This window comes from Erpetoichthys calabaricus, chromosome 13, assembly GCF_900747795.2.
Source record: "Erpetoichthys calabaricus chromosome 13, fErpCal1.3, whole genome shotgun sequence".
Lineage (NCBI taxonomy): Eukaryota > Metazoa > Chordata > Cladistia > Polypteriformes > Polypteridae > Erpetoichthys > Erpetoichthys calabaricus.
Window position 1 is genome coordinate 143485368 of NC_041406.2, and position 23672 is coordinate 143509039.

The following is a 23672-nucleotide window of genomic DNA, read 5'->3' on the forward strand; positions in this document are numbered from 1 at the left end:
TATAATCTTCATTTGGATCTTGATCTTTGTTTGTCAGCGAATTCCACGCATGCGTAGACCACCTTCCAGTTTAGTACGTTGTTGTTACTCACGGATGTCAACAATGTGCCGGAATAACGAAAGGGGTGGTGGACAGTGTTACGCTGGTTAGCTCCTGAGGCCTGGTTAGAGAATGAAATTGCCGAAGATAAAAGGTACGTGCCTACGTAACATATGAATGAAAGAAAGACAGTGGGTAAAATGGATGACAACGTAGCAGCATGTTCCGGAAATTATTATTATGTTGTAGCCGTCGAGTGCTGTGCGTCTCACAGTTGTACCCTGGCTTGCTCACATGTCAGTGAAGTGATCCCTATTTATGCTTTAAAGAGCCTGAATACCTATGTGTCCCCCTTTTATAACCATTGCTCCGTGTATATTGCCTTACTCTTTGGATTGCCACAAAGCAACCTGCGAGATTAGAGAAAGGTTGAGAAGAGATCGTGAGAGGAAACGACAGCGTCGTGAAAACGAGACGGACTGTAAACAGAGAGAAGCAGAAATGCTCCTACACCACCACATAATTACTATTCGGAGAATGATTCCGAGTAGGCCGTTCCTATCGAATCAATGTCCAAGGGTTTTCTTTTGTAATTTTGTTTCCCTTATAAAAAAATCATAATGCTTTGCAACGAAGGGCCCAGTTCACGACTGGCAGCCACGTTTAAACAGGGAGCCCTTCACAGACAACTTTAACACGCGCAACGTAGTTGGGAGCACATGGCTAGTATGTGTATATATATATATATATATATATATATATATTCACGGCATTCGTAGTCTGTGTCACAATCTGATTGTATGGGTGGTTACCTACCAGGTAACGCTTGTGGTTGGCCAGCAAGTCTGCTAACATCCGCCACGGTGCCCTCAGTTGTGAGAAGCAGATCATAGAATGGTTGAGCCCAGAATTAGGGCGAAACACGTGTCGTGTACTCTTTGCATTATTTGACAGTAAACTATTTCAACCATATATATATAATATATTGTGGGATATGGCCGGCCGTTCATCCCGGCCAATATTCCCAAGCTGCCAGGTGGAGCCCTTCTTCCAACATGGAGGTGCCCCAAGTTCCAGCAGGGCATCATGGACAGTGGAGTTTTACATCACAGCCCTGCTGGATACAATGGGGGCCTCCAGGGGACACTGCAGGGAGGAGCAGGGACTGCTACTTTCCCTATAACCTGGAAGTACTTCCCAGTCATGGGAGCGGAAGAAATGATGTACTTCCAGGTTAAAGAAAAAGAAGAGTTTTGATCTGACCCGGAAGTGCTAGGAAGTCACATGGACTGAGGGATCAAAGGCATTTCTGGGTCAGGGACTATAAAAGGACTCTGGGAGATCCCAGCAGTGAGCCGAGTTGGGAGGAAGGGTGACTGAGCTGCTGGGTGGTGTGGAGGATTATTGTGATTGTGAATTGTATTGTGATTATTGATTTGTCCAAATAAAATAATTTCTTGGACTTTTATCTGCTGTTTGGCGTCTGATCTGAGGGTTCAAGGGGATGACAGCGCCCCTTATCTGTCACAAAATATATATATATATATATATATATATATATATATATATATATATATATATAGTAATAACGAGAAAGATGCGCGCATAAAGGTTTGGGGTTTTAGCCCCGTATACTGTAACAAAAACCGTGGTCAGTATTGTCACAAAACTTAAAAGACATTGAAGGGTAGGAAGATGGACAGTTTATAGGGGAAGGACCGGAAATTAGAACATGGGTTGCTGGAAAAATCGTGGTGGTGTATGGGAGTCTGATGTCATCGATGGGGAAGCAGAGGGAAGAAAGGAATCCGGAAGTGTGCAGCTCTTTGAGTCGTCCGGGCGGTCTTATGGCGGCGGTGTCTCGGAGAAACAAAGAAAGAGAGGTTTAGTACGCTTCTGTTGTCCCCCGGCAGGACTTGTCGCAGTGCAAATCGGGTCCTTAAGCTGCTCCCCAAGCGCTTGTTTGTGACAATATATATATATATATATATATATATATATATATATATATTGTAACAGAGGCTTTGTCCACCTCTTGAACCCTTAGGTACCACTCCAGACACTGGATAAAAGTACAATACTTCTTTATTTTGTACTTCCGTGCACAAAGCACCCTCCACTCCACACTCATAAACAACAAACTCTCGGAAATAATCACACTTCTCTCTCCTCCTCGCCCAGACACTTCGCCACCCTACCTCCCAGCTCAGCTTAGTGTCTGGGCTTTCCCACAGTCCTTTTATATCCCCTGACCCGGAAGTGTTTCCTGGGCAAACCCATAAGTCCTTTTTCCCTCCGGGTCAGGGTAAACAGTCCTTTCTTCAGCCCGGGAGCACGTCGTTCCTTCCGATCACGTGATGATGACGCACTCCCGGGTTATAGGGCACATAAGAGCCCACCAGCCCCCCTACAGCGACTCCCGGTGGCCCCCAAGGTATCCAGCAGGGCTGTGTATACAAACTACAAAGTCCGTGAGGCCCTGCTGGAACTCGGGGCACCATCATGCTGTCCGGAGGGCTCCTCCTGATGGCCTGGGGGTGGCGACCGGAGTCTGTAGCCGGTCGTCCATCACAATATATATAATATGTGTGTATGTATGTCGGTCTACTTTTCACGAGAGAACTACTTCATGGATTTAGATCGTTTTTTTTTTCTATAATTTGCTTGAACATTCCGGTTGATTTTGCGTCTTCTCTCCTTGCACTATGTATCATAGTTCGCTTGCAGTACCGATTTATTTACGTGAATCTGAGAGAGACTCATCGGGGAAGGAGCGGGGCCCTCCTCACTCACAAGCCAGCCTCGTGGCGTGTAACCTTACCTCCGCAAAAGCTAGCGAACGAGAGAACTACTTAATGGATTTAGATCTGTTTTTTTTCTGGAATTTGCCTGAACATTCCAGTTGATTTTGCGACTTCTCTCATCATGGTAAGAATCAGAGTTTGCTTGCAGGAGCGATATATTCACGTTAATCCAAGACAGAGGCTCCGGGCCGAGGGGAGAGAGGGAAGCGTGGGCAGGGCCCTCCTCGCTGTCCTGTTTTACTACTACACGGTCTGAGCCGTATAATATTTAGTTCTGAACAGAAAAACATAACTGACATTAACATGACCATGTTACAATTTCTTATCGTCTAACCTGTGGTAATTAAGTGAGTTATGGCAGTACATGAATAACGGCACAAGACAGCTAGAAATACGCGACCAAACACAAAACGGAACTGCTTGCCCTGTGCTGCCCATGTCTGATCCGTTTTGCCCGTCTGAGCAGATTAGCTGACGGTGAGGTTTATTCCTTCGTGTCTCAAGAGGTTCTCGTAACTACTAAGGTGGACGAATTTCAACAAAGCATCTCTATGTGAAATACGCTTACATAAACACAGGCATGATATTTAAACGCGCTTTAAGGCAAGCATGTGGACAAGCTGATAAGATTCACTCAGGCAAGCAGGTAAGGTGAATCGACTGCACATTTATAAAGGTGACTTGACATAAAGACGCTAGCAGGAGATCAGAAGGCAGTATGCAAAGCCCATTGCTTTCAATTGGAAAGATCGATGAGCGTCGCATGCAAGGGAATTGTCGATTAAGTTGAAATCCAAGACGGTGATGTTTGATGTCTGTGGGTTTTTGTTTTTATTTTTTTGTTGTTCTCATGAGGTTCACTTAAGATGCTAAGGCGGATGGACACGTTTAACCGCAAGCGATAAGCCACAAAAACACAAAGGTAATAAAGCAGCTGTGGGAACTGGGAATTCCTGTAGACCAACGAGGAGTTTGACCAATTAATTGGAAGTCCAGCATGTTTTTATTATTAAAGCTGTAGAAGGGATGCAGTGATCAAAAAATGGAGGAGGAATGAAGGGAAAACAGCCATTAAAGGGGACTGATGGGCAAGGCCCTTATTATACAGTGGTGTGAAAAACTATTTGCCCCCTTCCTGATTTCTTATTCTTTTGCATGTTTGTCACACAAAATGTTTCTGATCATCAAACACATTTAACCATTAGTCAAATATAACACAAGTAAACACAAAATGCAGTTTGTAAATGGTGGTTTTTATTATTTAGGGAGAAAAAAAAAATCCAAACCTACATGGCCCTGTGTGAAAAAGTAATTGCCCCCTGAACCTAATAACTGGTTGGGCCACCCTTAGCAGCAATAACTGCAATCAAGCGTTTGCGATAACTTGCAATGAGTCTTTTACAGCGCTCTGGAGGAATTTTGGCCCACTCATCTTTGCAAAATTGTTGTAATTCAGCTTTATTTGAGGGTTTTCTAGCATGAACCGCCTTTTTAAGGTCATGCCATAGCATCTCAATTGGATTCAGGTCAGGACTTTGACTAGGCCACTCCAAAGTCTTCATTTTGTTTTTCTTCAGCCATTCAGAGGTGGATTTGCTGGTGTGTTTTGGGTCATTGTCCTGTTGCAGCACCCAAGATCGCTTCAGCTTGAGTTGACGAACAGATGGCCGGACATTCTCCTTCAGGATTTTTTGGTAGACAGTAGAATTCATGGTTCCATCTATCACAGCAAGCCTTCCAGGTCCTGAAGCAGCAAAACAACCCCAGACCATCACACTACCACCACCATATTTTACTGTTGGTATGATGTTCTTTTTCTGAAATGCTGTGTTCCTTTTACGCCAGATGTAACGGGACATTTGCCTTCCAAAAAGTTCAACTTTTGTCTCATCAGTCCACAAGGTATTTTCCCAAAAGTCTTGGCATTGAGATGTTTCTTAGCATAATTGAGATGAGCCCTAATGTTCTTTTTGCTTAACAGTGGTTTGCGTCTTGGACATCTGCCATGCAGGCCGTTTTTTCCCAGTCTCTTTCTTATGGTGGAGTCGTGAACACTGACCTTAATTGAGGCAAGTGAGGCCTGCAGTTCTTTAGACGTTGTCCTGGGGTCTTTTGTGACCTCTCGGATGAGTTGTCTCTGCGCTCTTGGGGTAATTTTGGTCGGCCGGCCACTCCTGGGAAGGTTCACCACTGTTCCATGTTTTTGCCATTTGTGGATAATGGCTCTCACTGTGGTTCGCTGGAGTCCCAAAGCTTTAGAAATGGCTTTATAACCTTTACCAGACTGATAGATCTCAATTACTTCTGTTCTCATTTGTTCCTGAATTTCTTTGGATCTTGGCATGATGTCTAGCTGTTGAGGTGCTTTTGGTCTACTTCTCTGTGTCAGGCAGCTCCTATTTAAGTGATTTCTTGATTGAAACAGGTGTGGCAGTAATCAGGCCTGGGGGTGGCTACGGAAATTGAACTCAGGTGTGATACACCACAGTTAGGTTATTTTTTAACAAGGGGGCAATTACTTTTTCACACAGGGCCATGTAGGTTTGGATTTTTTTTCTCCCTAAATAATAAAAACCATCATTTAAAAACTGCATTTTGTGTTTACTTGTGTTATATTTGACTAATGGTTAAATGTGTTTGATGATCAGAAACATTTTGTGTGACAAACATGCAAAAGAATAAGAAATCAGGAAGGGGGCAAATAGTTTTTCACACCACTGTAATAATAATAATACGTTATTTATATAGCACCTTTAGCACTTGTATGATTCAGAGCTGACACATCCATTTTAATTTCAATTTGGTCTTCTACAGAGCTTCTCCCTATTGACAGGCTCACAACGCATCTGAGGGGGCAACCCAAAAATTCCAAGAATTGTTAAATAAAAAATAGAAAGCCTTTATCATCAGATTTCCAGTAATTTCCATTTGGTCAACTTCAAAATCGTCTTCTTAAGATGTAATGCACATCCCTGTTAACATTCCCTCTCCTCGCCTTTTGTTAGAATCTCTAGAGATTCGTGTGTTTTGTTTTTTATTTTGTTTTTTTATTTTTTTTTTATTCTTGCTTCCTTCCATAGTAGCCAATTTTCTTCTCTTCAGTCTCGATTTTACTTTTGGGAACGAAAAGAAGTCACAGGGAGCGAGATCTGGAGAGCACGTGGGTGTGAAAAACGTTTATGACAAACTTACTTGTGTTGTGTTCTGCCAGTGGGTTTCAAAGTGGCAGAGGTTTGATTTTTTTTTTTTTTTAATTTATTTAAGCAAGTGACCAGAAGATGAGTAAGTGAAATGAAAAACAAGCCAACATTATAACCGGGCAATCAAAGACGGTTTGTCGTCAGGCCTAAACTCAGCTTGTTACACGGAATTCCAAAGGCAAGAAATCGCGAAATACTCAAAGGTTTGTGTCATGAATTAGGAGTCACAAAAGCATTTAAAAAAATGTCTGCTAAAGGGGGGAAATCCTGTCAAAAACCCCGGCTAGACACAAACAGGGTCTCGTAGAATCTTTATAAAATAAAAGATCTATTCTTCACAACAAATATTGCTCCATGGAGCACAGAGGCTAAAAGGTTTGCTCAAAACAATAAGGCCACAGGTGCCGATACAGAATGGCTCATACAGGTGTGACGGTCAGTTGTCCACATCGAGTCTTTGTGATATTCAGGTTTTCTTTTACTACTAGTAAAGGACTTTCTGCTGCAGTTCTTTTTTGTTTATCCTTTGGGTGATCTTTAAATCAGCATATCATCTCCTTGTCTTCTGTTTTATAGCATCACACTGTTTGCTCATTACAGTTGCCAATCCCGTTTCCTGGATATGCTTTTCCTCGTGGTGATGATAAAAAAAATAAAAAGAGAAAATATGAAAGTCTCTGTCAGTAGGGACCTGGTGGAGCAGCTGAACACACCGCATAAAAGCAGGACTGTACATCAAATTAGGTCCTATCTACAAAATTCATTTCAGCCCTGACTTCTTCTTATTATTATTACTATCAGGGGACTAGTCATCTGAGACACACCGTGAATCCCCAGACTGCTTTCATAAAGAAGCTGATGAAGGTATAATGACATGAAACGGCGGTATGGCTTGTGCTGGCTAGGAGAGAAAAAAAAAGGTAATGATGAACTGGGCCTTTGCTCTGTCGTCTGAGTCCACATGAGGACCACCCTGCATTATGAAGGAATGTTTGTGACAGCCTCTATACTGTAGGAGGTATAATACACTTAGTGTGATTGAATGTTTCCAGTGGGTATTAAAAATGGCGCCTCCGTCAGACTCCTCTGGTCATTTTTGGATTTTATACATGAGCAATTCAAAGAGATTTAGAAACAACAGTTTACTAAACGAGAGTAAAATGTCACATTAGGGGATATGTGACCAGCAGGATCTTTCTGTTGTGTGAAAATCTCAAAAGCTCCTAATAGAAATGCTAAAGCAGTCCAAGCTCCAGGCTACAAAATTTGTGCTAACTATACCCACTCATTGTGGTGGTGACAATGATAAAAACAATAGCAACAAAAGTAAACTATAATTACAAAAACAACACCACCACATTAATAATCTGCAGAACTGAGAACCCCTAATTTACAGCACACCATACACCTTATTACGTCAGAATGTTGGTCTTCACTCATCCCACTTCTGACACCAATGTAGTAGCAGTGCTGAGTGCCAATGGACTCTTTCTGTTGTGTACAAATCTTGAAAGCCCCTAATAGAAATGCTAGAGCGGCCCTAGCACCAGGCTACAAAAATGACGCTAACTATACCCACCCATGATGGTGGCAACAATGATAAAAAAAATAAAACAATAGCAACAAAAGTAAATTAGTTAGAAAAGCAACACCACCACATCAACGATCTGCAGAACTGAGAACCCCCAATTTAGAGCACACTGTACGTTTTGTTACGTCAGAATGTTGGTCTTCACTCATCCCACTGCTGACACCAATTGAGGCAGCAGTGCTGAGTGCCAATGGACACTTTCTGTTGTTTAAAAATCTCGAAAGCTCCTAACAGAAATGTTAAAGTGACCCAAGCACCCACTGTAGGTACAAAAATGGCGCTAACTATACCCATGGTGGTGACAATGACAAAAACCATAAATCAATAGCAACAAAAGTAAAAATATAATTACAAAAATCTAACTATATAATTATAAAAATAATTGATAACAATTATAAAAATTGAATTATAAAAAATTATAGGAATTATAATTATAAAAATCTAACTATACCCATGGTGGTGACAATGATAAAAACCATAAATCAACAGCAACAAAAGTAAACTATAATTACAAAAATCACACCACATCCATGATCTGCAGAACTGAGAACCCCCAATTTAGAGCACACCATACACATCATTATGTCAGAATGTTGGTCTTCACTCATCCCACTGCTGACACCAATGTAGTAGGAGTGGTGAGTGCCAATGGTCACTGACTCTCCTTAGAAGGGCCACCCACAGTTGAAATTCCTACGCGACTTCGGTAGCTTTGCCGTTTTTATTGGTTATCCTTGCAGCTGCCACTGAAGCGGCTCATAATGGTGGAGGCTCATCCCCTGGCTGATATAACTTGTCAAGCGCCATTACAATATTTGGCTTTGCCTGTGAAGTGTAAAGGATGGCTTTCACTTTAAAAATCTTCACCATAATTATTTCTGTCATTGAAGCGTTCCTGACATCTAACATGAGAATTGCACTAACGAGAATATTAATTCCGACGCTGGTGTTTGTTTCTACTACCGCATGGTCTGGAAAGCATCAGCAACGGACCCATGGAGCCTTCTGCATTGATGTTCACCTCACAATCTCGAATGCTCAGGAGGATCACACAGATTAGGATTTCTTTTAAAGCTCTAATCAGACTTCATCTTCTGTCCAGCCTGTGAATTAAAACTTGCAAGGCACAGAATTAGAAAAAGAAACGACAAAAGCATGGAGCAGATAGATGTTAGCGCCCAGAAGGACACCTAATTCACTGGAGCACTGCGTAATTAGACTGACTCTTTATACACCTTGCAAGATGAGCTCCTTATTGCTATAATGAAGGCTTCTGCACATTTCGTGTGGAGTCTGGCTCTGGTATGCAGGAACAGCGCTCTGAATTTTAATCACTTGGCCAGAAAACCCAGGTATCCAAATTGGCAGAAGTTTCTGGTCTTCTGAGTTTTGATTCTGCACTTCAAAGGCTGCAGCTCAGATCTGCACTGAGGGTGCGCCAACTGGGGTAACAAAGTACCAAGGAGACAGACGTGTGCTGTCGAGGGGATGAGTTTTGTTTTCCGATGAGAACTTGAAAAGTCTTTTTCACGTCCAAGTACAAACTCAACGCCGAGAGCTGGCGGGAATCTTAACACTTCATGTTCCAAGCACTCTTCTGTTCATTTAGATGTGGATGGTGGGACTCTTTAAACTCGACCTCATTTATTGTACATCCTGTGACAGTAGATGGCGCTATACCAGCGCTTAACCCAACACAGACAGACACAGGAGGCACACTAATAAAACTCAAAATTTTTCTTTTCTTCACCTGTGGGCAATGTCTTCCCCGTTTCTCACAGGCACAACACAGGCCCAAAGCACCAACGCCACAATGCACAATACGTTTCTTCTCTCTTTCTCCTCCTACTCCTCGGTAAGCTTTGTCTCCCTCCTCCCGACTCCGGCTCACCCAGTAGTCTCTGCTGACCCCTTATATAAGTCACCCAGAAGTGCTCCAGGTGCCCCACTTCCAGGTGTGGCAGAAGAACCACCCACATGGGCCCAGGAACAGCTGCAGCACCCCCTGGCAGTGCCTCCAGATCCCAACAGGGCTGCATCCAACTCCATCTCCCATGAAGCCCTGCGAGAGTCCGAGGTCCAAGGGGGCTGCCATTGAGCATTCCAGGGGAGGTAATGCTCTGCCAAGGAATAGGCGTCCCAGCTGGGCAAGGCCCCCAGTCTGTTTTCTGCTCCTTTGATGTTACTGACTAGAACGTTGTCATCCTTCATCTTCTATCCATTAAAATTAAGAGAGAATGAGTTATGCTGTGCACATATGTTGCACCAGAATGCACTGCAACATTGAAAACATTTTTAATCAAAAAAAAAAAATATTATTCTTATTTCCACAGGTGTGCTGGAATAAACTTCCACGCACTATAAATGTGTCAGTGGACGTTTCAGGAACACCCAAAAAAATTGTTTTGAAATTAATATTTCTAGTTTTACTGTTTTGAAGCAGTGCAAAAAAAATTCAAGATTCTTTTTTCGTCCGCTTTTAATTATTTTTCAGATAAGCGTCGTAATGGACATCACGTGATGGGCTGGCATCCCAGCCGGGATTGGTTCCTGTCTATAATCTGGTCAGGAGGCCAAGGGGGAGAGAAATTGGGGAAATAAAAGGAAGGGTACTCCTTGCCTTAAGCCAGAGAGAGGGGTACACTGGCATCCCTGCTGAGTCAGGTCCGAGTTCCTCACCTGGCCTGGAGGCCATCATATTGGTAGAGAAGCAGCCATGCCACATGCACTTCAGAGCAGGTCATCTATTTGAAGCTAAGCATGGAGAAGCCCGGCCAGTACTTGGATGGGACACCAATTTGGAGAAAAGTTGTTGGTGAGGCCAGCAGGGGGTGCTTACCCTGTGGTGTGTGTGTGGATGCCCCAATGCCCCAGTGCAATGATGGACACACTGTGCTGTAAAAATGGTGCCATCCGCCAGAGGAGACATAAAATTGAGGTCCTGACTCTTCGTGGTCATAAGGGCATCCTTCATAAAGAGTAGGGTGTTTCCCAATGTCCTGGCTAAATTGCTCATTTACGGCCTGATCAAGCAGACCCCCTAATCATCCCCTCTCTCTTACTAGCTAACTGTCTCTCGCCATTTTACCACCTGACAGCTAACGTGTAGTGAGTGTACTGGTACAAAATGGCTGCCAGGTGGATGCCAGACATTAGTGATTGTTGAAGCGGCCCCCCACTCACAGTGTAAAGTGCTTTGATTGGTGATAAAAGTGCTATATAAATGTAAAGAATTATTATTATTATCATAACCTGCTTGGGCTATTTACTTCCCTGATACACTAGATGGCATCATCCCTGGCTTAGGATTCCCATATCGACACCCTCAGGGCATGCTGGGAGTTGTAGTCCCATGGGTCAGCCCTGTTGGGTTCCGTGGAGGCCGCCAGGGGAAAGCTACTGAGATTTGTGATCCCTACTTTGTGAGGCTTTTTGTTTGTCCCAGAAGTTCTCCTGATGGACCACGTCCTAGCACCCGGGGGTGTAGATAAAAGCCGACGCTCTGCCTTACTCGGCGAGACAGAGAGGTAAGCGGGGAGGCTTGAGCTTGTGCAGACGCCTTTGTAAGGTACTTGTATTTGAGCCGGGACTTGTGGCTGTGCTACGCTGCCCCCTCATGGTCACAGTATCGATAGATAGATACTTTATTAATCCCAAGGGAAAATTCACAAATATCCATAGCATACACGGCCTAAGTATCATTTTGAAGGGCAGGCTTTACTCTGTCAGAATATATGTAGTTACGCTGTATGTCCAGATTACAACATCAATGGTTACAGGATTCAAAAACATCTTTACAACACAAACCAAGCTCAGTCCCACTGTGCGCATTTCCATCTCAGATGAGCCCAAGCCCACAGAAGTGTTGGTGAATGGCTGCTGCTTTGCATTGTGAAGCCTTAACTTGTATCTGAGGATGGTGTTGACTGACCAAGTAATTGTGAGCCCACATCGTGATGTCCATTACAGAGTCATGGCGGTTTTTAAGACCCTGACGCCTGAGACCCTTTATTTTTAATCAAGGTGGAAACCTTTCTGACAAACATGTTTGCTCGTTGTCACCATGGGTTATTGAGTGCAGATGGCGAACGTACCTGTTGTGGGGAACAGCCCGGACACAGAAAGGTAGACATGATTTAAGCACCACAACACATTTAATTACACAGACACAACCCAGTGCCACAGCGCCAATCACCCCAAAGTCCAGGCCCTCAATACAATGCCTTTCTCTTCTGGTCCGCCTCCACTCCTCTCCTCTAAGACCTCGTCTTCTCCACTCCCGACTCAGGCCATCGAATGGAGGAAGGCGGCTCCTTTTATACACACCCGGATGTGCCTCCCGATTAGCTTCCACCGGCATTCCCTAGTGTGGTGGAAGTACCGGCTGCGCACCTGGAAGCACTCTAGGTGTCCCTGATCTTCTACCAGGGCTCCATAGGCATTGGGACGCCCCCTTGAGGGTGACCACGGGCCCCTATAGGGTTGAGTTTCTAAGCTCTGTTCCCGTGGTCACCAAAGCCACCAGGGCGGTCGCCCCCATGTGGTCTGGGGGAGACGTAAGCTCTCCTCCAGTCCTCCTGGGCGTCCCGGCTGGGTACCACCTCCAGCCTCCTGTGACACCGTATAAAATGAGATCTACGACACGGAAGGTGAAGGGGTCCGAATCCTTTGTGATCCCGTTACCCGTATTTGGATTCACGGCCGGCTTTGCTGCAGTAAGAACGTTTTCTCTTCCGCCGTTACTCCCTGTTTGCCCCCCGCCGTTTATAAACAAGGAGACTGATTTGGCACAAAGAGACCCGCTTTTAAACGCCTGCGTGATTATGTGTGATGCTTCCCGACATTTCTGCTTCTTTTGTTTTTTTCTGGCAAATTAAAACCATATAGGCTTTAAAAATCAATTATAAGACACTTATCTGTATAATGGAAGTTAAAAGCTCAAATTAAAACTGTTAGGATAATTTCTCTATTTCTAAGATTGTGTGTGGCGATTTGATTTGAAAATAAAGTAAAACCGGCTGAGGATAAAGAGGGGTCCCTGCTGCCGCTTTTCCTTCCAGTGGCTCTTGAAGTCTGCCGCTAACAAAGCCCCATTTTGGGGGCTCGTGCTCTTAAGGTGCTGCTCTGTGTGGCTTTAGGGAGACTCCATTATTCATTTTTTTAGTTGTTCACCAGGTTTAAAGTCGTGAGAGTGCATGGAAAGGGAAAAATACCGACAGTATCTACACAAGTCTACCATTTAAGCACAATTTTCCAAAAAGTCTGAATTGCCGTACGCCGTCCTAATTTGGGGTGTTGGTATGAAATGTGATGATTTAATGAATGAGGTACAAGTACATAATAAACCAGAATAGTCTCATCAGATATTTGAAATGTTAAAATCAGTTTAAAGGTTTAAAGTCCACATATTTTTGACCTGAGCAGAAATTTGTTATTTGTAACCCCCTCTAATGGAGGTCCATAGGGGGCTAGTGAAGGATCAAAAACCAAAACTAACCTCATATTCATCATTGGTGACCTTGAAATAGTCTGAAACGACACCTCACATGCTTAGGTTGGAAATTTGTTATTTTTCACCTTCTGAGAGTGGTGCTTAGAGGGCTAGGACCACCGATACAGAATCAAATATCAGAAATATGATGAGCAACCTCAAAACAGCGTCAAATGACTCTCCACATGTTGATATTACCAATCTGCATTTTTTTCAATGTTTTGTGAAAAGGAGTAACTTTGACCCCTTGCACGGTGAACCCTGGTGATGGAGGCTTCATGTTATGGACTTGGGGGGCTTCTCAGCAGCAGGGACAGATAGACTGGTCAGAATTGAGGAAAGAGTGAATGCAGCCAAAAACAGAGATAGGTCCTTGAAGAAATGCTAGCCCCCCAAACCCCCCCAGAGTGCAGACAACCTCGGACTTGGGACAACAGTTCATCTTTAAGTACAACAAAGCATACTGTATCGCCAAAACAATGTCAGGAGTGGCTTTGGGACAAGTCTTGGAGTCTCCTTAAGCAGTCCAACCAAACTCTATGGTACGGCTGTTCACAGATCACTTTCCACACAATCTAAGGGAGCTTAAGAGGATCTGCCTGGAAGAATGGGATCAACTGCCCCAATCCAGGAATGCAAAGCTTGTAGAAACAAACCCAAGAAGACTCAAAGCTGGAATTGCTGTTAAAGAGCCCTCTACAAAGTATGGGACTATGGGTCTGAATACTTCCAGAAATGAGAGATTGCAGTTGTTGTCTTTTAAATAAATTTGCAATCCTTTCTAAAAACATTGCAGGTTATTGACTGTAGATTGATGGGCGAAAAGGGAAAATTTCTCCATTTCAAATTAAATCTACAACAGAGTAAAGTGTGCAGAAATTGAGGGGGTCTGAAGACTTCTAAATCCACTCTGTTATGTAGCTGAAGCGTACAACAGCAGGATTATTATTTTTTTTTTTTTACAATATTTAATATTTCAGTTCATTGTTTCATGGGAGACCCAAGAATACTTTCAAAGGTTGCCCTCCTTGGGGGATACAAACAAAACCCCAACTAGATACAGGGGCCTGGATTTATTCAAACCAAAAATCTCAAAAAGCTCCTACCAGCACAAAAAGAAATTGCCTGAAGAGGCAAGGCAATCCCCAGCAAACAAAATCCAAAACAGAAATCAAAGGCAAAGTCAAAAACAAAGCACAGGTTCAAAAAATTCCAGGAACTGACAAAACAAAAGCACAAAACACAGTAGACACAAGAAACACTCCACTCGCTAGCACCTTCGAAATAAACAGCCAGGAATTACGGAAGGCCCTCCAATAAATAGGGAGGAGGGCAGTTCCTGGAGGTGATTGGCAGGTGGCCCCGCCTCTTGGGAAACACCCACACAACACATGGGACCTAATCAAACAGTCAGTCACTGTCCAACCTGCTATATCCTAACACAGGGTCACTGGGGTCAGCTGGAGCCAATCCCAGCCAACACAGGGCATAAGGCAGGAACAAACCCCGGGCAGCCCACCACAGGGCACACACACACACCAAGCACACATTAGGGCCAACTTAGGATGGCCAATGCACCGAACCTGCATGTCTTTGGACTGTGGGAAGATACCGACGCAGACACGGGGAGAGCATGCAAACTCCACGCAGGGAGGACCCGGGAAGCAAACTCAGGTGGTCTTACTGCGAGGCAGCAGCGCTACCCATTGCGCCACCGTGCAACACTCAACCGTACAAAATAAAGTACAACAAAGACACATCACTGCATAATGCTGCTGCACACTTACTGTGTTAGACTGCCTGACGTTAAATTTGTGTGACACAGAAAAGATAGATAGAGGAACAGGCCAACAGTCGGTCAAGTCCAATCAGCTCCTAATAATTTGTTGGTATCAATGAACGTCTTTTAAATCACCCTCCCAAAACCCCAATATTTTTCCATTTGTACAATTAGAGTAATTAAGCATTGTTCTGTTTCTAGTTTATTTTTGTTTTATATAATTTTATCTGTTACTGTTTTAATCTTCATAATCACAAGAGATCAAAATAACATTCAGCTTGGCATATGAAACTTGAATATGGATGAATCTATTTATGTCATAATTTACAGTAGGTGCCAAGTGCTCTCAGGGACCACTTCATGACAATAAAAGCAATGAAAAGTGCTATTTTATTATTTTGGTGCATGGGAAATAATCTAATTTCATTTAAAAAAAAAAAAGATAAGAGGAAACCCACGCAGACACGGGGAGGACCCGGGAAGTGAACCCAGGCCTCCTTACTGCAAGGCAGCAGCGCTACCCACTGCGCCACCGTGCCGCCCTCAAACAGAAACAATAATACACAAAAGAAACGTTAATACAAATAAATGATATAAAATTAGACAATACCCACAACTTTGAACCCCAGCCAGGGGACTGAAACATGACACGTGGATTGTAGTGCCTTAGACCCAACGCATTGCACAATGACTCCTCACGGCTTTTATAAATGGTGCATCATTATTACACACTCATCATACGGATCCAAAATCCGTTAATGAATCGCTCAAGCTTAATGATGATACAACAGCCAGAAGGAGAAAGAGCTCACATATCAGATGTGCAATCTGTTGTTCTGGCTGAAACAAACTTTTAAATTGAGTTTCTAAAGAAAAATAAAAGTCTAACTTATTTTTTGATCGAGTTTATTTAAGAAAGAGATAATTGGCCTGGACAATAATAATTGATGTGAGTTCCATGCTGCTTCTCGCAGTTTCATCTGGCAGCACCCACTAGTTCCAATAAACAGGGTTGCTACCTTCACGTCTTTTACAGGATACAAAATCTACGGTACCTGTCCCTCCACCTATTCATTTTCTGAACTTATCATTCCATTATGTCAATTTCTTAACTCGGAGACTGTGGAGTATTTCCTGGAATGACTGAGAACAAAAGTGGGATCAACCCCAGGTGACACCACGGTGGTCCAGTGTACCGTAATTGAGTAATTTTCAAATTACTCATCTTTGGTTTTGCTTGATGACACCTTCATATCTGCTTTTGCCTTCTCATTCTCTTTATCACTCAATTAAGCTGATCACCTGAAGATTTTCTGTTTTTTTTTTTTTTTTGCAATGTTGGTTCTTAATGCGTTATTTTCATCAATCTATTTAATGTGTGTCACCTATCTGACTTGTGCTTAAAATGAGACGCTTTAGGGTCCTCATGGAAGAGTGTCTTGTAACAAAGGAGCTTCTGAAATCCTTGACCAAAGGCAGTTACTGGTGTCCAAACATCTGGATTGGGATGAATGGTTTAAAGTCATGAGAGTGCATGGAAAGGGAAAAATGACAGTATCTACACATGTCTACCATTTAAGCACAATTTTCCAAAAAAGTCTGAATTGCCGTACGCCGCCCTAATTTGGGGTGTTGGTATGAAATGTCATGATTTAATGAATGAGGTACAAGTACATAATAAACCAGAATAGTCTCATCAGATATTTGAAATGTTAAAATCAGTTTAAAGGTTTAAAGTCCACATATTTTTGACCTGAGCAGAAATTTGTCATTTGTAACCCCCTCTAATGGAGGTCCATAGGGGGCTAGTGAAGGATCAAACACCAAAACTAACCTCCTATTCATCATTGGTGACCTTGAAGTAGTCTGAAACGACACCTCACATGCTTAGGTTGGAAATTTGTTATTTTTCAACTTCTGAGAGTGGAGCTTAGAGGGCTAGGACCACCGGTACAGTATCAAATATCAGAAATATGATGATGTGTTGATAGTATCAATCTGCATTTTTTAATGTTTTGTGAAAAGGATTAACTTTGACTCCTTGCATGGTGGACGGGTCGGGGTTCTTCTCAGCAGCAGGGACAGATAGACTGGTCAGAATTGAGGAAAGAGTGAATGCAGCCAAAAACAGAGATAGGTCCTTGAAGAAAATGGTGTACCCACAGAGTGCAGACAACCTCGGACTCGGGACAACAGTTCATCTTTAAGCACAAAGTGAGACGCTTTAGGGTCCTCATGGAGAGTGTCTTGTAACACAAGAGCTTCTGAAATCCTTGACCAAAGGCAGTTACTGGAGTCCAAACATCTGGATTGGGATGAATGGTGGTGTGACACTTGGCATAGTCGGCAGGATCTGCTTTGCAGATTTGAGTGGAGTGTTGTGGCATTGGAAAAGCAACATTTGGGGGCTGAGTGAGAGAGGATTCAGCCAAAGTCACTGTACTGTACTGACCGCACAGGGCGGCAGCTGTTTAAAGTAAGATGGAATCAGAAGATGGGACATACGCGTAATAGCTAGCCAAGGTTGTAACCAGGAGTGCAGAAATGAACTAACCAAAAGTCAGGACACAAGATAAAAGCAAAGATCGAGGAATGTGACGAAAGACTCCGTAAGCATTCCACAAGGTGAAGGCCCAAAGTAGCGAGGGAGTCAGTAACCAGAATATTTCACGCTGCCGAAGCCAAAAGTTGAAGAACAGAAAAGAATTTGTAACCGGAGGGAACCTTAAACCAGGGGAAATGGAGCGGTCATCAGTGGTGTAGCTGGAGTTCGTGCCACTTGGGGCAGGGCGGTGCCCTCCAACATATCTGAATATGTTAACCTATTTAAATAGAAAATTAAAATGATATATAGAGAAAAATTAAGATAAATGTCACATAAATGTATTAATTTATAGAGAAACAGCAATAATTTTTCACATATAATTATTTATAAGCATCAACTAGACAAGAATATAGTATAGACACATTGATAAGCCGTGTTCTAATTATTAGTTTCATATAATTACGCTGCGAAAACCAGAACCAGTGTAGTGTATGAGTGATAGCTGGGGATGAGCAAGAACGCATTGGGATTGGTAACGAAACGAAATTCTAAATTGTAAATTCATTGGCTCCAGCAGACCCCCGTGACCCTGTGTTAGGATATAGTGGGCTGGAAGATGACTGACTGACTGACTGAAATGAGTGGTTTATCTTCCTAGAAATTCTTATCGGTGTGATGTTTCTCTTAATTTTTGTTATTGCCTCCTAAATTTCAACTGCCGTGCCTCATGCCGTCACAGAAGGACCGTCTGAAAATGGTTTTTGAAGCATTTGTGGATAAAAATCTGAGAATTTGACTTTTTTTTTCATTCATGAGTAATATTTTTCCAAACCCTGCTGCTTACACACGAATTGTAAGGAGCCTTTCGGCCAGTAATGCCACCCCCATAAATGTGCGGACCGCCCCCTCCACCCACTCACAGCTATGCCACTGGCAGTAATTTCTATGTATGCTTGCATCTTTTTTGACTGGGAGAATATTAGCATATATGGTTCTACATGTTTGTTGCTGGGTATAACTCAATAAAGTGTATTTACCGTAGATACTCACGTATTAGTCAATCTCGCAGATAAGTCGAGTGTATTTTTAAGCCGAAAATTGCGAAATTTGTTATGACCCGCGTATAAGTTGAGGGTAAAACTTGACAGCTATCAGAGATAAAGGGCGACAATCAGCTGTTAATGGTGACAAAACTCAGTCACGTCACAGGCATTCCCTCTGTGCTTGGAGAAATGCTAGACTCGTTGACTCGGCATCTAATCCTTGTGTGTGCGTGAGTTGCGAAATATAAACAAATGTAAACAAAGACAAGATGGCGTCGATATGTCACAAGGGAGCAAAGCGAGTGCAGAAAAGAAAACACTCGGCAGACGATGTTTTGCACATTATCGCTGAGTCGGACTCTAATTTTTCAGAATCGGATTTTATTGACAGTGATCAGGAATCGAGCAAGAGAGTGAGAAGCTGGCATCAGCTGATTGGACACCAGCCGATGTCGCGCCAGCTGATCGGCTGCCAGCTGAACGCATTCGCGCAGCCGATGCACCTACGGCAAGGTTTGCATGGGAGGAATACCCAGACATTGATCCGTGGGAGCCGAACTGGCGATCGGACTTCACAACAGCATGGCTTGCTGTTGGACTCGACAGATCACCCGCTGCTGGACTACTTCAGGCTGCTCTCTCCTGATGCTGCTTTTCAGCTACTGACAGACGAGACAAACAGGTAGGCAGAGAAATTTTTTGAATCGCGGGCTGCGCTTGCATCGCATTGATACCGTGCGTTGCCTTGGTTCTTTTGATTCCAAATCTGGATGCACGTGGCCTCTAATGGTATGTTTGCTATCCAAAACCTGAAAAAGCTAATGCTCAAATTAAAGTATTTCACAGTTTAAAGAATTATTTAATGAAATTAGAAAAAAAAAACTAGCTAATTCGCAATAGTATTGCTGGCATTTAAATTTTTCAAAGACCATGGGAAATGGCAGATGACCGGTGACTTAACACCGTGAAGCGTTGAGTGTACAATGTCATTACCCAAATTCTATGGGCAATTGTGTTGCCCCGCGGAAAAGTCGACCTTGATTTTTTGAATGAATTTTAAGGCATACATTTTTCGACTTGTACGCAAGTATCTACGGTAAATAACAAAGTCTTCAGAATTATTGTATTTTATTTAAGAACACTGTAATAGCCCAATATAAGGCATGCAAAATTGAAAAAAAGTCAACTCATGGGTCATTTATTCTCACTCCTTCAAAAATACAAAATGAACTGAACATGAACTAGTTCACAATTGAAATGGTGAACTCTGAACGTGAGTTTATTCATTTTAATCTGTGTGAACTGAACTTGGAGCGAGTTCTTGTGAGGTGTGAACTTGCACAACACTGGCACTGCCATCCCTCGGTCTGCCGACTAGACATATTTAGTCAGGCCCATCGACTGCCTCCCATGCGCATGTGTGTAACTCCCCATATAATTGAACAGCAGGAAAACGAACAATAACTGTAAACAGTGTCTTTTTCAGATGGGAGTTCACAAGTGAACTGATCCCAAAATGGCCAAACTTCCGGTAATACGTCCTTCCAATAGGGTGTGATATTTGTCCGGACACCACCAGTCTGAGACCACATCTTTATCCAAAAGACTTCTTTATTTCTCTTCTACACACAACAACACTATTCAGTTCACAGTCCCGCACAACTCACAGTGCCTTCAGCCCCAGTCACCTCTCTCCTGGGCTTTCTCTCTCCTCGTCCCTGGGCCACCTGTCCTCTCTCTCCAGGAGCTTCGTCCTGCTCCTGCTCCCGACTCCAGCTCAATGACAGGAGGGAGGCGGCCCCATTTATCCTCACCCGGATGAGCTCCAGGTGCTCTACCTGACGTCACGTCTTGGTGTGGCAGAAGCATCAGGAGATCACCTGGAAGCACTCCGGGTGACCCTGGAAGGATCGTCCTCCATCTGTGTGGCGGAAGTACTGTACATAAGTCCCAGACGCCATGAGGCTCGGGGTGCCCCCTGGCGGTGAACAGAGGCCCCAACGGTCCTGAGCCTTCCTGCTCCCCTTCTGTGGGCCTCTTCTATTCCAGGGCGGCTGCCCCCTCGTAGGTCCAGATGACAAATGTGCCCCGTCTTGGTCCTTCCAGGCGTCCTGGCCAGGTCTGACCCCCAGCCATGTACGACAAGGGGAAGGCAGACACAGGAAGTGACGTCAGAGATGTTACAGCTGTCAATCATCTGGTCTGCAGGGGGAGGAAGAGAACAGCCATCAGAACACAGTGCCATCCCCTGGAGAGGCAGGTAATTCCAGTCACCAGGGCCCTTAAGATGTCCCCTACGTGCACACACCTGACACCCTAAGCAGCTTCTCCCTTTCCATCCTTAATTCTTTTCATCCTTAATCCCCAGCCATTTTGATAGTCCATGCTGGCCCCATAAGAATCTATCTATCTATCTATCTATCTATCTATCTCTATCTATCTATCTATCTATCTATCTATCTATCTATCTATCTATCTATCTATCTATCTATCTATCTATCTATCTATCTATCTATCTATCTATCTATCTATCTATCTATCTATCTATCTATCTATCTATCTATCTATCTATCTATCTATCTATCTATCTATCTATCTATCTATCTATCTATGTTCACTTCATTTACATGTAAAGCTGCGACAATCAAAATGAACTTTCAGAGCGACAGTTTTTCTTGTTAAGAAATAAAAATACAATTCCAAACGGTGAAGAGATCCGTCTGCTCCCAAAGAACAAAAAGGCCGGACTGACAGCAAAATGCAAGATTTCCAGACCCCCAGAAAAGGATTTCACATCTGTCGATACTGAACGATTCCCCCCCCGCCGCTAATTTATTGGCTGCCAACCGTAAAGGATTTAATGAAAAAAGCTTTCAATTATTCTGACAGACGCATTCAAAAAATTTGGCAAGTCCCAAGAAAATGTGATTCTTGCCAGAGCTTATAGTGAGAGGGGGACAAAAAACAAACCCTGAATAAAGTGTGCAGAAAGTCTGAACCTGTCCACAATCCATTCACTTTAACTGCTACATTGAGGCTGCATGTGCATTAATAATATTTACAATTATTGATTACATATTTAATTTTTTGGTAACGTTTGCCATTCTACAGCCCATGAGAGTCCATGGCAGTACAGGATTTTGTTTGAACAGGAGATCATTCACAACAAAAGACTTTAATAACAATGCATACATTCATAAGGTAGGTTTTACTACTCAAATAGTAGTAATGAATGTTTGCTCTAATATTTCTTAATGTTTTTCTGTTGCCAATATTTAAGCACTTTATTAATTCTTATATTTTTTTGCCTGTGATACAGTACTAATTGAAACACTTGTTTCCATATTAATGATGAAAATATTACTACAGTAGTGTCGCTGAAGACGTGACCCTGTGGAAATTAAGATCACTCGTCACCGCACAGCAATAATTACACATAAAGTTTTGTTTATTTTTGTTTGCCATGAGCTTTCAGCACAAAATTTAAAAGGAAAAATAATACAGAAAATAAAACTGAAGCCAAACAAGAAAGCTGACAAGAATCCCCTGTGGATGCTCGCATTTGCAGGCAGCTCCTACTTTTATTCAAAAATAGCCTGAAATAGATTTGCTGCGGTGATGTGTAATATTTTGTTTATCGATGGGGAAAAAAAAATCTGTCCGCCACGCTAATCGGCAATAATAACGGGAATAAATTTAATGAATGGGAAGAAAAAACGGACATGGACAAAACATGTTGGTCCCCTTCCAGCTCACGGGGAAAAAAAAAAAGTGCCGTCTGCCTCCTGAAAAGTGACGCGGTGAAAAGCCATTGTCCCCTGTGTTACCTGCATAACTTTGAGATGTTCTGTTTGACTCGATGACAAGTGTGACAGGAGATCAAGGGTGGCTTTATCTACAAAGATCTTCTAAAATGGCTTGCACACTTTGGTTGGGATCCCTAGAAAAGATCCTAAGTCACTGGATTTGAGTGGTCTGTCAAACTTGCTTTCTTCAACTGATTTAAATGGAGAAAAGCCGTCAGTCTGGTGGCCCACACTGAATATGGGCCTGAAAAAGCAAAGGAGAGCGTTGTCTTGGAAGATCAGAAAGAAAATAATAGACAAGCCTGTTAGGGGCAGAAACTAGAAGACCACCTCCAAGTAGCTTGATGTTCTTGTGACAACAATTGTAAATATTATGAAGAAGTTGAAGGTCCATGGGACTGTGGCCAACCTCCCTGGACGAGACTGCAAGAAGAAAATCAACTCTATAATGGGCACCGGGATAGTGAAAATGGTAGACAAAAAGCCAAGGAGAACATCTAAAGAGATGCCAGCTGAACTCCAAGGTTAGGGTCCATCAGTGTCTGCTTGATTTTTGAGTGTTCATTGGGTGCAATGGAAGAAGACCCAGGAGGACTCCAGACTGGAATTTGCTCAAATGCATACTGACAGGCCACAATGCTTCTGGAAGAAGGTCAGATGAGGTAAAACTGGACCTTTTTACAGAACTCATGTCAACTCCATGTCCACAGATGAAGCTTTTAATGTAAAGAACACCAGACCTACTGTGAAACATGGAGGAGGCTCGCTTATGTTTTGGGTCATCATGGTGTTTTTGGCACCAGGAGGAGTCTGATCAGGGAACAATGACATCTCAAGACTAGCAACACATTCTGGAGTCAAATGTCATAAAGCTCTGTCTCCGTGGCAGGTCATGGGCCCTCCAACGGGATAATGAGCCAAAACACACAGTGAAAAGCCCCCAAGAATGGGGAAGAACAAAACATTGGACTATTCTGAAGTGGCCTTCTGTGAGCCCTGATTTGAATCCTATGGAACATCTATGGAATGATCTGAAACATTCAGTCTGGAGGAGACCATTTCAAACCTGACCCAGCTGGAGCAGTCTGCTCAGGACGACTGCGCCAAATGATCTGTGGGGAGCTCTAGAAATCGCTTGTGTGCAGGGATTGCAAACTCTGACGGTGGTCCAACCAAATATGCGGTTAAGGGTCCCATCACTTTTTTGTCCATTTGTGTTATTATTTGAAACATTCTGTTGAATCCAAACTCTGAAGCAAAGTCCGATAACACAAACAATGATGGGAACCGATGGCTTTAGTCAGGTTCAAGTTATTTCAGAGATGATTGTGGATTCTTTGTTTTCATGGAGGGCTATCAACACACGTGTCCA

General features: G+C 43.1%; 1 protein-coding gene across 2 annotated transcripts in view; it reads left to right on the forward strand.

Annotated features, from left to right (window-relative positions):
* csmd3b (CUB and Sushi multiple domains 3b) overlaps positions 1-23672 on the forward strand; it is a 1253873-nt gene that overhangs the window by 773935 nt on the left and 456266 nt on the right. The window lies entirely within an intron of this gene.